Source organism: Dermochelys coriacea, chromosome 1 (assembly GCF_009764565.3).
Source record: "Dermochelys coriacea isolate rDerCor1 chromosome 1, rDerCor1.pri.v4, whole genome shotgun sequence".
In the NCBI taxonomy this organism is placed as follows: Eukaryota; Metazoa; Chordata; order Testudines; family Dermochelyidae; genus Dermochelys; species Dermochelys coriacea.
The window spans coordinates 239,768,200-239,780,610 of NC_050068.2; the positions used below are offsets into that span (position 1 = coordinate 239,768,200).

The window sequence follows — 12,411 nt, forward strand, 5'->3', positions numbered from 1 at the left end:
AAAAGAACAAGACCCTTTTGCCTGCTCTAACTGCTAGACAATGCTTACTCTCTTTAGAGAGAGAGAGAGAAAGGACTAAAGTAGCTAAAAACCAGTTTAAGTGGATGACAGCCAAAGGGAAAGAATAAAGTTTAGATAAAGTTAAATAGAAGAAATCTGGATCAATAGGCTCCAGGAAAATAAAACTAACGCAATCTCCCTAGGAAGAAAAGACAAAGAGGTTTTATAGATTTAAGCATAATAGGAAGGGACTGAGTTATGTTTGCTCTTCTGGGAGATAAATAATAATAATAATATTTCAGAATCCCTGGATACCAATGACAGAATGCCAGAGGAAAACTGAGTCTTGAAAACTTTAGAGCAATCTGCTGACACCTTAGCAAAACACAATAGCAAATTTGCATTCTCATTAAACAAAGTATAATGGCCCTAATAACATACATTTCAGATCATAAAATGATTGAAGAGGAAAAATTCTGCAAATGCCTTTCTGTGGAATGACACATTAAGAGGTGCTCAGGACAGAACCAAAAGTGATATGATGAAATGTAATCAGAGATGGGCTGAACTGCTCAGTTTACATCCGAGTCTGTCCTTCGCCAGTTTGAGGATGTTCCGTTCTGAGATTGGGTTCTGGCCCATCACTACATTTTATTCTGGCTCATGTAAATATCCACCATTTAAATAACTGATTTATCCTCTCCTTAATCCTAGGTAAATGAAGTGAACTGTGTCACCACTTGAAACAACTCATTCAAACATAGCTACTGAGAGTTGGGAATCTAGATTATAAGAAACTTCCAACTGGGACTGGTTGATTCAAGAAAACTCTTTAACAGTTGGAAAAGTTTTCTGGTGTTAACTTCAGAATTTCAAGAGGGTGATTGCCTAAGAAATATTTGATGCCATGATCTGAAGCTACTGCAAAGTGTTATGAAAATGGAGATTTAATTATATGCTCAGCTATACCCTTGCAAGTGCATGTACTGGACAGTTCTGCTCACAGTGAGTAAAGACTCATGAGTATAATAAGTGTTACTTCAGGTAAAGTCATTTGCTGCAGTATCATATTGTAAACTCATCTAATTTACCTACTGCTTTTCCAAGGACAAAAATTAAACTGCAACCATGGTAGTATTAGTTGGCAGTCCCACAGCAGTACAATAATTAAAGCCAACATAAGTATACTCCAAACAAATTCAGTTCCCCTAAATAAGCACCATTATATAGGCATTTTGGATTGGTCACTTTTTCTGGGCTTGGGCTAAAGAATCTGAAATACCTATATGAACTTGGCTCTAGGTACAGAAGAGATAAAAGCCTGATTATCTTGTGAGGCAGGGTTAACATTTATCTTAACCTATTATCACCCCAGAGCATATCCACTCATATCTTCTTCTTTGGAACAGTGGGACCAATTCAGATATTTCTTGGGCAAACTCCAGTGCCTCCCCAGCACAGTTCTGGTCCCTGCTCATCTGCCTCCACTTTGTCCCACAAGGGACCACAAGTCTTCCTTGGCTGGGGAGTCTCACAAGTCTCTCCACACAACATGAGCTGGTGCCACCAGGAATCAAGTTCTTAGCTGACTCCCCTGTGCTCCACCACATAGGAGCAGGCTCCACAAAGGTTTAAGATGGGACCACTGCTTAAAAGTTGTTGGGCCATGACCCTCAATCACCTCTGCTACCTATAGAACTTTGAGCAAGTGCAAAAACCTAGGAGGAGATGGCATCCCCCCCGCCAACACCCTCAACAGGCACCGCTGCTTAAGATTCGAATTTACACCAACCACAGCAATCCAGGCAAAATTCTTTTCCTAAGTCAACACAATTGGTCTTGACTAATATTATGCTACCTGTCTCTATACATGTGGATTTCCCATTGAGATCATGGATTGCCACTGATTCATGCATGTTGGAAGACATAACATTAGAGCTGAGAACATCCACCATGCAGAACTTAGAGGAGAATTTTGCCATTGGTTTACAAAAGTGAATTCACATTTTTATGCTGTCTGTACATCCAGCTCATCCTCTTTGAGGGCTCTAGAGTTCCAGTGGCATTTCTTTCTGTTTACAAATGTTTCTGAAATGCAAACAAATGACAGAGCACAACAGACACATTCCATGATATGTATAAGGCACTGTGGTCTGTAAGACAGAGCAGAGTGTTGGAGACAGGAACTCCTGAGTTCTAGTTTCTGTTCTATAGCTGGGCTTGTGTGACTTTGAGCAAGATTTTGAAAATCTCCGAGTTTTTCCTCCAAATGTAAAATGAGGATAATACAATTAAACTCCCAGGGGTTCTATGACTGTTGACATTAAAGAAATGGTACCACCTTATACCAGCAGATAGTCTGGCCTGATGACTGTACAGCACTTTGAGCATGTAAAGTTCTAAGTGTTATTTTGTATCACCAATATTATTACTACACCTAAGACTATCATGGACATTTCAGGGTATGCAACCATCACAAAAAGCATGATCTATCCAAAACATCTAGGTTCTAGACAATACTTGCTAGACTCTTCTCTTGAACCAGGGAGATAATAAGATTCGTCATGGTGGAAGTCAGATACTACTACGATAAGAAAATAATTAAATGCCTGAATAAATAGCCATGTTTCAAGGTCCATCTAATCTGTCAGCTTGCCTCTAGCGATAGCCAATACTTGATGCCTCCAAGGAAGATGTAAACAATAATTTTTAATATACTTAGAAAATGCATACCACAGTTTTTTGTAGAGGATGGGCATTAGTTGTGTATAACCCTTTAAAAAGTGTAGGCCTTTTTTAATGAATTGGCCTTTAATCTATAAAATACTTCATTGAAAAAAACTAACCTTCCCTTTTGTTTTGGGCTAGAGTTTCTGCATACCAAGTAGCTGCAAAAAAAAAAAAAAAAAAAAAAAAAAAAGAAGAAGAAGAATTGGAACAGTGATTAGGAATAAAGGAAATTTAAACCAAAAATAGATTATATCTGTTTCACAATGAAACCCAACCCAGTATCACAAAACCATACAATGTTGCTGCTACTTTAATTTTGGTGACTACAGCTTTGATGTAACTTTCAAATGCCATTATCCTCAGTTCTTCTCTTGTCCCTTCCTGCCCCTCCCCGCCCCCCCCCAGTCTGGAGGATTTTGGCTTTTTGTGTGTGTGTGTTTAGTTTGGGGGTATTATTTATTCTTAACATTATCAGGGAAAGTTCTAGTAGTTCAAAGCTGTAGGGAGCATTTGCTACACAGAGGCAGTCTATCTCAATGAGATATTACAATATGAGATACACATGGGCCACTGCTGAACATAGAATTGGCTTTGTTACCCTCATCTAAAACCTAGCCAGTTCAGTTCATTTCAGCAATGACAGCAAAATGACTTCAGAACTGTTTTCCTCTTTAATGATGGATGGGACTGGGAGTGAGGCCAGGGCTCTCTACAAGAGACATCCACAGACTTACTTTGAAAAAAATAGTCAACTGTTACTCATGCTTTTTCATTCCAGAGCCTTGAAAAGTGTTTTTCATAGTAATCTTAGAAATCATAGAAATCTTAAGCAAAGTATGGTTTGTTAACAAGCATGCCATTTTGGAAGAGGTAACTGCTTAAAGCTTACTGAAAATTTACAAGAAAATGTGTCTGTGAACATCTGTAAGCAGAGGTGCCTCTAGATGTACTAATAAACTATACAAATAATTTTGTGGACATCTCAACCCCCAAAATCAATAGACTAGATTCCCATTTATTTCCCTTCCTTTGGTTGCCACTGTCTATTGTCAGAGTCCAATGTACTCACTATTTCATGGGCAGGGAATTTTCCATAGAATCCACTTCTGGCCACACAATTTTAGATTTAATCGATAAAGGTGAGTTTTACCTTTATAGTTTCAAGAAGAACATCCAAACATGAACCAAACGCAAACTGAAGTAGTACTGAATGCCTGAGTTTGCAGATCTCTCAGCATCATTGGTTTAGGCTGAGTTAAATGCCTTATTCATCTCAAATGGTAACTTAGAAGCCTAATGATGATGATTTAAATACACCCTCAACTTTTTCCACTGCTCATCTTTTCAGCAGAGATTCCATATAATATACTTATCCCACAATCCAAAACTCCCTGCCCCCAAACCTTCTGAGGTTCCAACACCCAGTTGTCTCTTACCCAAATGTGAAAAATCACCAACTTCCTTTCCTGGCAACCTCTACTATATGGTTGTGTGTTAAATGATTCTGCAGCACATTAAAAACTGGAAAACATGGGGACAGCATGAAGCAAATTACATAACACCAGACTAACCTAGAAAAAGAATACTGAACTGATTTTAATATGAATTTTCATGTTAATGCAGTAAAGGTCTTCAGTTTTAAACTTAACTGAAGCGGTCACCAAATCTCTATTTTTGTTGCACTGGAGAGCCAAAGAGACCAAAGATCTTAGATTGATTCAGAATATATGGAGATTTATCTAGTGCTCCTTCCCATGGCTTCTCCCTCTTTCCCATTCCCAGATGTCAGACCACAACAGGGCATTTGTCCCAGCCAGGTACAACTTGTCTTCTCCCACCACCTGCACTTCTGGGGGTGGAGTCCCAGCACACACTCTTCTGTGTATACAGCCTCCACTCTGGGGATTGGTTCACAGTGCACCAGAGTCTTCTGACTGGGCATCATCTTGTAGTGGAATTCTTTCCAGAGCCATGTGAATGCCTGAAATGAGGAACCCTAGCCAATTGCCTATTCAGTTTCTAAATATGACAAAAGGCAATTGGATTTCCTTAACACAAAACCAAATCATTTTAAGTTTGAACATTCTCAACAATAACATTTCCATAGCATTTGGTTATTTTAAATGGTTTATCTAATGACAGAAAATGTATATCAGTGACAGCTATCTCATCAGGTGGTGGGCAAATGCCATAGAATAAAAAGCATAATAATAATGTATTCACTGGAACAAATTTGGGTGACTCAAGGTCATTAGTAATGGGTTAGTGAGCCTTTGACTTCTGGATCATTGCTAGGAATCGGGCACTTAACAATAATGACTAGTGATGGAGCAACCATCACATGGTCCAAAATGCCCATCCAACCTTCTGGACAGGCCAAGGCATTTATCCTACGGCCCACTTGCTAGTTACTCCAGTACATAACATGCAGCACCCCGATACTATGACCTGTCACTTTTCTTTCTGGCAGCACCATCTCTTCTCATTAGTCAATCACAAGCCCCAGAGTTCTCTTTCTGGAGCAGAAAGAAAAAAAAAGGGGGGGGGGAGACTTTTACCAGAGCTGGCAGTAGGAGCCCACTAACCCATATAGCACATTCCAACCATGACCAATTATCCGTGTATCAGCATTCCCAACATTCAAAAATCACGAGTTAGGCTCAAAAATCATGAGATTGACCTAATCATGGGATTTTAAAAAAACAATAAATGTTGGGTACTTTTTACTTGTCTTTTGGGGTTCGAGGCTATATGGTACACACAGGTCATGTTTCCAGACAACTATGAGGAATAGAGACTTACTTATTTTCATGAAGTCACCTGAGTCCAGAAGCTCTGGTGTGAAGAAAACCATCAAACATTGCAAGAGTCACAAAAAATCAGGAGAGTTGGCAACTCCGATTTATCCTCATAACACTCCTCTCAGATAGGTATTATCCACATTTTACAGGTGGAGAGATGGCGACTTGGCCAAGGCACTAGAGTAAAGAGACAAATTGTCAGGCCATCAAGAGTTAATGGGTTCAGTCCCATGTTCTGGCCACTCTAAGGAAAACCAGCTGTCAGTTTATTATATTCACAGGTCTTAGGAGTGCTGTGGTCCATAACCTTCATAACAAAATTCATTGTGGTTGTGCAGTTCTTTTTTCATTAATTGATTCATTTAGAAATATTTAAGCATCCAGCTATCTTTTGTTGAAGTAAAATGTGAAAAATATATAAGAACACATAAGGAGAAGCTGGATTGGGTGGACAGAATTCCCTCATCACAAGTTAAAGGATTGAAGAATTTAATTTGTGGCCGCATAATATCATAGTAGTCACCAGTAGAAACCATGGCCTTTCCGAATTTAGTGGAGATGATGGAGACAGAACCTAGATCCTTCTTCTCCAAAAGCGCAGGTCCTTATGCAGGAATTAAAATGGAGGGGAGTAGAGGGGGGGAGCAGAGCTCCCTCTAAAAGCAGTGAGGAGCTCCCCCTCCACTCCCAGGCCTGGATAAACAGCTCCCTCTCACCCATCTAGCTTCCCTTTCTATCCCTGGCCTGGGCAAACAGCTCCCCAAACCTCCCTCTCCTTCTTAGCTGGTGCAATGAGAGCTCCCTTGCTTGTGTTAAGCTGCTTGAATACCTGCTCCTAACACTGGAGCTCATGAGGAACCCCATTTGGCTGAGGTCTGTGTAAGGCCTAAGACCTCAGCGGTTCTGATTCCATTCAGTAAAGGACAGTGGTACCCATATATTGGTCAGCACATTACAATTCTATAAGAAGGATATTTAAATCTGAAGCAACAACTTGAATTTGAAATATTTATTTTAAAAAAAACACTCATCTCTTTTCCTGTCTGATATTTAGCACCAGCAGCTAAGTTTGGATTACCTCATTTCAGCACATTCCTATATCCTGCTTGCCAACTTCAGACCAGTGACATAGACAGACTGCAAAAACTGGTAATTAGTCCAAGGAGCATGGCCAGGCCTATTAGCAGAACACTAAGCAGATGCAAGTGTTTTCACTTAACAATGAGAGATAAGGAAATTATGAAACTGCTGCTGCAAATCACTTGTGATGTGGGTGTTCTCTCTGAGCATCAATCACCAAGGTTTGCACCCTTCTCTCTCCAGGCATGAGGAATGGTGTTATACATCCAGTTAGTATACTGAATTATAAAATAATGAAAGGCTAGATTGTAAAGTATATTCTCAAGGAGATTATGAGACTCTCCACTATGAATTACCTGATTTAGGTATGACCTATATTTCCCTCCATCATAACTTCTGGCATTTTTTTTAAATTCAGTTAGATATGTCATCCACAGCATCTGGATGCTTTCCATTATGAAATGCTTTCTACACACAAATGACTAATTTATTCATGCTCAGATACACTGAATACTGTACAAGGCAAACATCTGTTTTAACAGACTACCCCCAAATGTACTGAATCCCATTCTGTTCCACCTTTACTAGAAGTCAGTCTTGGTAAACTATCAATTAGTTTTGGTCACTTGACTGGTCTCTGAAAACAAGTGTTATGGTAACTCACTGTGTTTCTGGAACAGAGTACCATGAGCTTCATCTTTCAAATGTTGTTCTCTCTAGTCAATACTTGAAACCATTCTAGTAACAACCATGTTTAGGTCACAAGTTTAGTTAATATTGTTTCATTGGCTCCTGTGGAGAGGGTCCTATATCCTGAGAACCATGCTATAAACTGCCCTCCCCTGGGTAGTCTATAGTTTGGATCTGAACTTTCCCACTGTTCAGAACTGTTAAGAGCCAAGGCTTTGTAGCACGGTTCTCAAGGGAGAAAATTTCTTATTCACACTGGACAAAGAAACCACAACTAAACATGATTGATTCAACCACCAGGTCAACAGGTACTTTAAGCAACCATTAAGCAACTGATACTGACTGCAGTATCAGTCATTAATGGACAATTCACATTTATTGTTGAGAGACTATCTGATAAGACACTGATATCCAGCTGTGTCCAAGAGCAGCAGATATTCTGTAGAGCAGTGGTTCTCAAAGTCCCTTGGCCTGCGCTGCTTCCCGCAGCCCCCATTGGCCTGGAACGGCAAACTGAGGCCAGTGGGAACAGCGATCAGCCAAACCTGTGGATGCGGCAGGTAAACAAACCGGTCCGGCCCACCAGGGGCTTTCCCTGAACAAGCGGCGGACCGGCTTTGAGAACCACTGCTGTAGAGTATATTTAGTGCAACTGCAACAGCATGCTGTCTTTAGAAAAAAAATTTATTCTAGTTATGCTGTTGTCACAGCCAGGTCACAGATAGCCAGACCTAGCAGTCAGAGCCATAGTCCATCCACAAGACAGAAGCCAAGAGTCTGCTGGGTCAGGACACCAGGAAGTCAGAAACAAGAGATGAACTGGAGACAAAAAACACAAGTCAGGCCAAATCAGGAGCCACAAGTCAGCTGCTCAGAGTCAAGCTGGGTCAGGAAGCCAGTAAATCAAGTCACAGGAGCAGAAGGCACACAGCCCAAGATAGAGTGGAGCCCAGCTGTTTAAACAGTTTCCTCTTCCTGCCTCTGTCTCAAGTAGGGATAGTGGGCCAATCAGATGCTCTGGGACTCTGCCAATTGAATCTCAGTGGTACAGCCTCACACAGTCCCTGGGCTTTTTGGGTCCTAGGTAAGCTATTAGCAGCTACTCCCAATTGGAGTGTTGGAACATGGCTGCTCCCATGACTCCTGCAGGGCTCGGTTTGAAACTTGTGGGTTTTAAACAGCAGTAGGATGTTAAGCTGGGAATTGTCTTTTGGGCAGTTGTACTATTAATGAGCCCTGATATTTCACGTCAGATGAATAAAAATGCATTTATGCTGGAATAGTTTCCAAACTCAATCTGAAATGAAACAGCAATGCTCTGTCATATGTACAGTCTTGGAAAGGTGTAATGCTTTATGACCATAAGGAATCAAGAAATCTGCTTGATTTGTAGGATAGTTTCTATCTCAACCTAATCTACAGCACACCAGTCACTTTGGTATCTGTTATAACCTGTAGAAGAATTTAAAGAGTGGAGGGAGGGAGTGGAAGTGTTCAGGTAGTTCAAGGGTGTGTAAAGGTAAGATGGAATATGGTGAAGCAAAGACAAGTCACACAATATCAAGAAAAATTTCCTAGTGGTGACATTTAGTAAATTGTGGAATAGTCTCCTAAGTGAAATATGGGAAGCCCTAGTTCATAATAATGAACTTGACAAAGAACTAGAAAAGATATTGTAGATGAAAAATATACTTTGGTGGAGGGATGCACTTCATAATTAGCATTCATGTCTAATTCCTTTACTCTGTTAATCTTCAAAACATTTGAGGCAAGCACTTTTGGGATGAAATATTTAGCTATTACATCCCTTTTAAAGTTTTCCTTCTGCTGTTTTGTGCGGAACTGAATCAAGGTTCTTACTTGCTGTGTATTTGGTGTGCTAAGTGTCCTCCTGGATGTTTCCTGTTCTATCTTGTGCTCATTAAACATCCTTGTTCAACAGTGTGATTGCTGAGAAATTGTGAACTCTAGAACTAGAGATCATCAACATCTTCTTGAACATAAAAGGCTGAACATGGGAGAAAATCAGCAGTACTCAAGACTTAATTTTCAACACTGTGATATTCCAAAAGATAGGTTATAGAGCCTATTATGGTCTAGATAATACTTAGTCCTGCCATGAGTGAAGGGGACTGGACTAGATGACCTTTCAAGGTCCCTTCCAGTCCTATGATTCTATGATAGTGCCAAATGTTGAACCTGCTTACAAGTGAGTAAACAGGGGCATTCTGTGGAGGCCTGGAGGAAAGGAATCCTCTCATTTATGCTATGGTGTAGCAGTAGAATTGATCCACAGCTTCTGCTACAGCCTTAGCTTAGAGTTTCAGTAAAACCCCTGGTGTGTTGGTTAGTGGGTCTCTCTCATCAGATCCACCAAATCTGCTTCCTTGTGCGGTGCATGAAATCCCTTCATCACCCCACCCCTCTTCGATGTTTAGGTCAGCACTTATTTTATCCACACTTTTCGCCATTCCCTGACTGAAACATAGGGAACATGTCACTGACTCTGAATGACAAACAACAATTCCATTTTAATCGACATGGGCCAGAGCGGAGATCTTCAGAGCTGGAGGAGGATCTGATCGTCCCCTAAATTCCAGCAGGGAAGGGAAAGTTCAGGTCCATGGCTCTGGCTCAGATTAAATCACCCGCAGAATAAAATCAACATATCCCTAGGGCAGAAATTACAGGGACACACTATCTGTCTTTCCAGGGCAGCACAAAACATTTGTAATTAATATGAGAGTGTCCAGACCCCAAAGAAGAGGGTAAAAAGTCTGGTGGCCCTTGTAATTCTGCAGGAAGGATTTGAGACAAAGACAAAAGCACAGAGGGGAAAAGTAAAACAGAAGAGATTCTTCCATAGACCCAGATTCTGCTTTTACTTGGGGCCTAACATGAGTAGTCCTATTGAGAACACATGGCCTGAGGTACAAAATTTTGCTCCACAGTCAATTCCAAATTGTCCCCCAAATGCTGAGGGATGTTCACATTATGGTTTAGGTTTAGACCCATCTCTACTAAATTTGGAGGAATGCCTGGAGATTGGGAGCAGAGCACTTGGGGAAAATGTGAAGGCAGAGCACCCGGAAGGCTGTATTAGAGATCTAAACTATGGGATAAAGCGCAGGGAAAAGATGGGTACCTAGGAAGCTCTGTAAAGTACTACTATGATGTTCTAGGACATGTCTGAGGAGAGATCAGATGGATTGGAAAGCAGAGATGATTTCTATGCTCTAGTGCCCTTCTGATATGGAGATTATGAAGAAAAAACAAAGGACCTACTACTGGAGTGCTGCAGAGATCTCCACTGGGAACAGGGAAATGGAGAAATCAAAGGCTGCTGTAAAGCTACAGGATAGGTGTGAGTCAGAGAGACTATAATGAGACAACACTTTATGGAAAATTGGAGTGATTATTGCAAATCAGACCCTCCATGTTATTTTTCTTTCTTTCCAGTGCAACCACAGATTGCATTCAATTCCCCTTCTTAAACTGAAAAAAATACTTTGAGTCAAATTCATCTCTAGATTAAATCCATTTCTTCAATGGACTTATGCCGGGGATGAATTTATCTCCTTTATTTTTTCCTTTTAATAAGTGCCAGTACTCAGATCCTGCTCCATTTGCTCACTGCTGCTGTCAACTGTTCAGAAATGTAACATTTAATTGACAAGGCAAAATGCTGCTTTGATGGCACAAATTATTACAAGTCTTCTTATAAAGAATTTATGAATTTGTAAATTACAGTGCAAACCACACTGAACACAAAAGGAGACTTATGTTATCAAACTATCACAGGGAATGTTGTATTATTTCTTTGAAGATTCCATGTAGGCATTTTAAGAGCAAACTCTTTATGGAGTGATTGCTGAATTATTCACAGTTTAAAAGTTGTTTACCATCTATGTGAAACAAGAGAATATTATTTGGTGATCTTTCAAAATGCAGTTTACGTCATTCACGGCTTAGCAGCCCCTCTTCAGAGAAATAAGAATAGAGTTTTGAATGATCTTACAGTCTCATTGTACACAGGTACAAGAAATGCTGTTAGGAAACTAATCTTTACATGATTAAATTCTTGTTCACCAACAGCACTTTCTGGAAAATCAGTCTCCTTTAAAGGTGTCTTAAGTTGTTCATTAGCCACTTATGAAAATGCATAATCTTTGGAATGTAAATGTAATATAATATAAAACAAATAGCTTTACATACATTTAACCTTTATTTTGTGTATCACCGGGACAAATTCTACTCTTTTACACCACTATAAATCCAGAGTAAACCAAGATTTATACACAAGTCTAAATCAAAGCAGAATTTTTCAGCAATATGTTCCATTATAGCAAACTAAAAAATTAAATCAATACTACTTGGAGGTTCCATTCAGTGTGGCCGTTTCTTATGTTTAACCAAATCTTTCAAGGTCTTTCTTCTGCCTTTCCCCCACCGTGTTGTCTTCTGGACAGTAAATTAGGAATAGGTAACATGCTGAGAATCTCCAAAGGTCAAGGCTGTTCAAATGTGAGGTTTTTGGTTCAGACAACTGCAAAGCTAGCGGGCCTCTTGCAAAATTTGGATATGGGTTCATAGATCAAAGGGTCCCAAGGTTTAAGGGTTTTCTGAACTAAAATGTCATTTTGGGACCATCTCTGGTTTAGATTTATTAAAACAACCAGCACCTGATTCTTCACCTACAACTTGACATGAGCCTGAACCTTGGGGTTTAAAATGAAAAAGGCCAGTTAATTTTTCCATATTTGTTTTGTTAGTCCCTCCACTCTGAGTTGTGCTGAGACCAGAACTAGAAGTGTCAGAACAATGGCCCCACCAGAATAACTTGAGGAGATTGTTCTTATTATGCTCTCAGCCAGACAGGAAACACTTCAGGTCTCATGAGAACATTTTCAAACCTTTAAGTCACTGAACTTGTAAACAAGCTCCATAGAAACATACTCCAGTATTTTCCACAGGGCCCCATTCATATCAATGGAGCTCATTGCTGGATCATAGCCTAAATTAGGGGTTTAGTTCAGTTCAGATTTTGAGCTTGTTATTTCATCCACCACAGCCTGTCCAACCCAATTAATACCAGCTCTGATGACAACGC

General features: G+C 40.1%; 1 protein-coding gene and 1 long non-coding RNA gene across 2 annotated transcripts in view; one reads left to right on the forward strand and one right to left on the reverse strand.

Moving 5' to 3' along the window:
• The window catches only part of LOC119863080, a 49,622-nt gene extending 47,223 nt beyond the window's left edge, over nucleotides 1-2,399 (forward strand). Inside the window, exon 7 of the long non-coding RNA XR_005295480.2 lies at nucleotides 715-2,399. This is a non-coding gene — a long non-coding RNA (uncharacterized LOC119863080). The remainder of the gene's footprint in view (nucleotides 1-714) is intronic.
• LOC119863049 (perilipin-3-like) overlaps nucleotides 1-12,411 on the reverse strand; it is a 105,070-nt gene that overhangs the window by 23,292 nt on the left and 69,367 nt on the right. The window lies entirely within an intron of this gene.